Raw genomic sequence first — 6,000 nt, 5'->3', positions numbered from 1 at the left:
CTTATATTTTTTTAAATAATTTTTAATATTTAAAAAGAAACAAATTAAAATTTTTAAATTAAATTTAAAAGTTATTAAAGTATGTAGTCAATTAAATATTCGTAATGAACAGAACGGCTTATAATTTTGGTCCCGTCAGTGGCCGTTGTTGGCGGGTTTTATTGTATAAAATTGCGAAATATGGACAAAAGGCAGTTAAAGTTGCTATATCTTCATCTCAGAGGGATATACGTATGTAGGTACATTATATTAATGAGCAGGGACCGTCATATGGTGTTTTTAAGGGTATTTATGGCAAATAATTAAAAAAATTCAGTGCAAAATAAGCTTTAAAAAGTAGCCAAAAATGCGGACGAATTCGCTTCGCATCCGCATCGTGTGAATAGCGCCGAATAAACCTATTGTCAAAACTTCTATGTGCGGATGCGGAGCCCGCACTTAGGTTTTGACACATGCGGACGACGTCCGGACCCGCATGAACATTTCCTAGGTGCGGAGATATTTCGGCTCGTCTGAAAGGCTTAGTATATTCCAATTGTTAAAACTTCTTCCGGGCCCGCATCCGCTCCGTGTGAAAGGCCTCTTAGATGAGTGGTTTAGGTGGCATCACAAACACATGAACGATTTTACTCGGTGGCGTAACACTATCAATCAAATTATTGTTTTTGAACGGTAAACAAGAATCCACTAAAAGTACGGTTTCATCGGGTGTGTTTTTGAAATACACTTCCGATAAATATTCGCGCAGTTCCTTTTATCCCATTTTCCTCGATTTCGAAAAGCGACGGTATAAATATTGTCAGCTGAAACATTTTCTGTCGAACTTTGGGTTCCGAATTGAATTGTCCTTTAGGTATAATAAATAAAGGTAATAGCAGCGTTCCATCTTTGCTGATTGTTGGCATTACGGTATATGAAAATGGGTCGTAGCGCTTTCAATCTGTTTTGAACCCAAAAAATCAAGCGTTCTCCCAGAATGAATTTATTAAAACCCGATTGATCAGTATTAAACATCTGGTTATCCTTCAACTGCAAATTCTTAAAAAAAATACATCATTTACATATGCTTTTGAAGCATTTACAATATGATCCTCTTCATAAATCTGCTTTTGAACGATCATTTTAGTAATTTTTCTGCTAACAATTCCACATTTCTGTTTAAAATTACAGAGCCATTTTCCGGAAGCTTTGAATCACATTTTTAGGGACAGAGCCTTTATTACAAGCCCAGCTTTTCAAATCCAAGTCATGCACGTTTACATGCCGGCGCCTCGCATCTCGAAACTTTAAAAAACATATTTTTGAATTTTGTATAGTTTGTGTCTCTTATCACCAAATTTGTTGACTTGATTTTCTCACAAATACATTTGAGACAAACTTTTTACAAATCTATACTTGCTTTGAACAAATTTTAGTGTGCTATTTCATTTTTTTGCTTAGCAGCAAAAAAATGAAACAGCAGTAGCAGATTCGAGGTTCTTTCAAAATTTCCATTATTTTATTTTTAAAATTTATTTCGGCTTCTGTAAAATCTGTCGGCTCTATTTCTTGAACAGAGAATTCGTGGTACAGCATCCACACACACCACGTTGAACACATTAATATGTGGTGGCATTGTCTATTTGAAAGCCACAGCTGGTTTAAAAAAAGATTCAAAAACATCGAGGTATACACACACAACAATGCAATTTCATGCGAAAGACTTTTCAGCATTAAACAAAACAACAACGAAAACTTATTGCAACTCGCTAATTTGTTTCATTTATGTAAAATAAAAGTGTAGCAAAAATGCACGATATTAGACTAAAAATATATATTCAAACTCAATATTTCAAACACTTTTGAATACAAAATACCCACACACACACACAAAAAAAAACTTTACAACAAAGAAATTTAAACTCATTCGGAGGAAACGCGGAAAGTTCATTTAAGAATTTGCCGCTTTTTTCTCTGAATCCTCGCCAAGTAGGGTTGCATTTGGCGTTAAAAATATTGATTTGTATTCATTTTTTACAGCTTTTCTGTTGCAATTCCGCAGCTACTTTTGTCACAGTACATATTTTGAGCCATCTACTAACGCCTGTAAAATTTTCGTCGAATTCTATGAGTTTAGCTTAGGAGCGTTTCCTTGTGAGTACGAAGGAAAAAGCTTTGTTGGTGAAGTTGTTTTACGTGAACCAGGAATCAGCGACCATTGCCTTGCGTAAATTCTGAGTTCAGAAGAATATGAGGACTGGAAAAGTGCCTTTAACAGCGACAGGCCTCATAAAGCTTGTTTAGGGATTTGAGGAAACCGGAACGCTGGAGGATCGTGTAAGAGAGAGCTGGACGACCATGTTTAAGGAAGGCACGTTCGCCGCATGTTGCAGCCGAAATGAAGCGATAGCGTTAGGGAACAGCAGTGCTCGTGAAGCTGCCAGACGCTTGGGCTTATCACCATCCTCGATACGCAATATTCTTCATGGAATCCTTGATCTGTACCCATACAGATTGCAGTCGTGCCATGAACTTTTACCAACGGATACCGTACGGAGGGAAGCATTTGAGAGGTGGGCTTTCTCCAAAATCGAACAGAATCCCACCTGGGTCTTTAACATCTTGTGGACAGATGAAGTTCATTTTTTGCTTCATGGCGACGTTAATACCCATAACTGGGCGACGTATAATCCACGTGAGTACACGCAGAAACCATTGCATTCCCCAAAAGTGACAGTGTGGTGTGGGTTCACAGGTTCGTTCATCATAGGACCCTTCTTCTTTGAAACGCAGTGCCCAGTGAATGGATGGAAAATGACTACGGTGAATGAGCAGTGTTATTTAACGCTTTTGCGTGAGAAGGTCGTGCCATGTTTGCGTGAAAGAGATACGATTTCTACCTTCACGTTTATGCAAGATGGAGCAACTAGTCACACTGCTACTCCGGTCAAGGCATTCCTGATACAGACGTTCGAGGAAGACAAAATCATTAGAAGGCGTTGTAGGTTCCCATGGCTGATAAACCCTATACTCCTAGTTTTCACGTGCTGAAAATCGGAAGAAAGCCTATTTCATTAAAAAAGGTATAGCATTTTGAAGTGGGGGGGGGGGGTTAGTGATTTCTAATTGCCGCTCAAATGTACGGTGAGCATGTAAATAGATAAGCTGGTATTTTTGGATAGCAGGTCTCCATTCCGAAATCAGTCGAATTCAAACATGAAAAAAAAAAATTAACTTGAAAATTATCTCTTCTCCCCCCCCCCCCCGATCCCTCTCGATGTTATCTCGCAGTTTCTATTTTTTCCCGAAAAAAGATAAAATGCATTTCATTGAGAGAGAGATAAGGAATTGAAACACCGAGGGGTTAAGAACACGATTTGTCTTGGCTACGGACGTTTGATAACCGTATATCAGAACGAGCTACAGGGCCGTCTTGAGAGTACCATAGACCCGTGGGCCAAGTGATTTTCCAGAAGCCCTACCAGGCAAATTTACATGCTTTCTTTCAAAAATTTCCAGATCTCATTTTTGTGAGGACCCTTTATTTCTTGAGGCACGTGCTCGGGTGGGCCATGCGTTAAACGACAATGACGAGCTATTCGTTTGGCATTTGTTATCATTCTCAAAGACATTAAACGTTTGAATGGCGTAATGGCTACGAAATTCTGAGTGATTGAAAGTGACGTCAAGAGTTTTTAAATGAGACCAAGGATATAAAAAATATTCAAGGTATTTCAAGGAGTTCTCAATCTCCGCGAAAAGATACGTTTACCTGAAAAAATGAAAGACCTTCTCAAGAAAGAAAAATTGAGAAAACAGTGTTTGCGAACTAATCAATATTCTTCCATTCACAAACTATATTCTTTAAGCCTTCCAATGTTTTTGACGTAACATTCCGCCTTAAGTTGAAGGGAATGAAAACAAAACACCATTCCCCTTGGCTGCTATTGTTATGCCGAGTGTATGCGCCTAATAAAGTAACCCTACGAACCTTTTGTGTGAGAATAAAAACACGTTTTTTTTCACTCGAAATATTTTCCCTGTTCGTCTTTGTCTGAAGGGATTCATAGAAAATAGACGTGAACATATCATGCCAATGCATTATTCCTACGTATTATTTTCTGATTAAAAATCATATGAAGCCCTATATATGAGTCAAATATAACCCATTATTTTCTTAAATTATATTATGCGCGATGGCAATAACTGTTATGCAACTAGGACCACCGATCTGGTTATTGTTATTCCTACGCTCATGCCTTAACCTTTCAACTTGGGTAATTCGAAGTTCAAGGGGACTGCAAAAAAATATATATATACAGGGCGTCCATAATTAAAGTCCCTATTTTAAAATAGCCTACAGGCGAAACCAGTCATCAGAAAATTGTGAAATTTTGTGGAGAACTTCATGAAGTGATGGGAATTTGTGTTTCAGGGGGAAAAAATTAGTTGCACATGTCGCCACTAGAGGGCGTTTTATTAAGTAATGACACATTTAGGCAAACGTTTACAATTTTAACAATTGTTAAACACCTTTACAATTGTTGCTGCAACAAAACATGTTCCACATGATGGCCATCATTTTCAGATACCATGTGAAATCGCAAGATGGCATGTTCCGCTACTGACCGAAGTGTGTGCAGGGAAATGTTCAGCACGTGTCGTGAAAAAAAAAAAATGCTGCCTTTAAAATCAAGTAAAGTTCACGTAGGCACTATTCTGTAGGTGGCGTTGCCTCAACGCGAGCTAGAAACTGCAGTGAGAACCGGAGGCGAGCGTAATAATCATGTGGAAGCAACCGCTGCACAAGTGAAAGTTTGTACGGATAATATCGGAGGATATTCCGCACGATCTTATGGATAGTTCAACGTGGCCTATCCAACGCCTGTGCCACACGCCTGACACTACGAATTTGAACCACGAGAATTTGAATCTCTGTCCTGTTACACCTGAAGCGATACCTCCAGTACTGCGTCTATAGGAATGGGTTTTCTTCATAGACTTAAGATATAAAGTATTATTACTCTGTGGTTTTCTTCCTCTTCCAGGACGAACAGCCAACGATCCTGTGGTTTCAAATTTCGTTATCATACTCCGAAGGTTTTTAACATTCATTGGACCTTTTTGAATCCTCTTCCAAGTCCAATATTTCCGTAGAGCAGTTACTGCGAAATTGCTGTTTTGGTAAAACAATTTGACCAAGAAAACGCGATCTCGTAAACTTATCGTCATTGTGAGCAGCAAACATATTGAGAAACAAGATCTCCACGAATATTTCTAGGTTTTATAACAACTGCTTGACATTTACATATTTACTACAAGTATTCAAAAGGAAATGCCCTCTGGTGGTGACATGTGCAACTAATTATTTTCCCCCTGAAACAAATTTCCATCACTTCATGAAGCCCTCCACAAAATTTCACACTTTTCTGATGACTGGTTTCGCCTGTAGGCTACTTTAAAATAGGGTCTTTTAATTATGGATGCCCTGTATATCGAATTTATCTAAATATTTAATTCTGGGTTCAAAGCCCCTCCCCAGGGATATGCGAAAAGTGTTGCAGCACATGGTTCCGAACTTCGATAGGCTCCACACTTCTGGAATAGAAATGAATTTTTTTTCCTAACAGTAAAATAATTTGATACTATTCATCTGTGGCAATCATTATCCAAAACAATAAACGCCTACGTAATACAATGAGATCTCTCGATAAAATACCCTCTCCCGCCTATAGTAAAAAAAAACTTTTGTCGGCAAAGTGACTGTCAGCCATTACAGAGTGAAGTACCATGCATTAAAGCCCTATTCCACGAGACTGAAAAAAAATGTCCGTTAACGGGTAAGGATCGTTAGGGGAAGTTTTACTGTGTAAGGAATTAGAGAAAACTATTCGTACCATGAAAGGGGCCCCGCGTCTGACAAGGGTGGCCCTGTTGCGTCTGATCTATACTGCTATGCATAGCAGAAGAATCTGAAAGCTCTTATTAAAACTAATCGATGATGAAAATAAAATAAAAAGT

Source organism: Pholcus phalangioides, unplaced genomic scaffold, assembly GCF_987345545.1.
Source record: "Pholcus phalangioides strain wild (caught in Gottingen) unplaced genomic scaffold, Ppha-v1.0 ptg000039l_1, whole genome shotgun sequence".
Classification (NCBI taxonomy): Eukaryota; Metazoa; Arthropoda; class Arachnida; order Araneae; family Pholcidae; genus Pholcus; species Pholcus phalangioides.
This window is presented reverse-complemented; position numbering follows the sequence as displayed.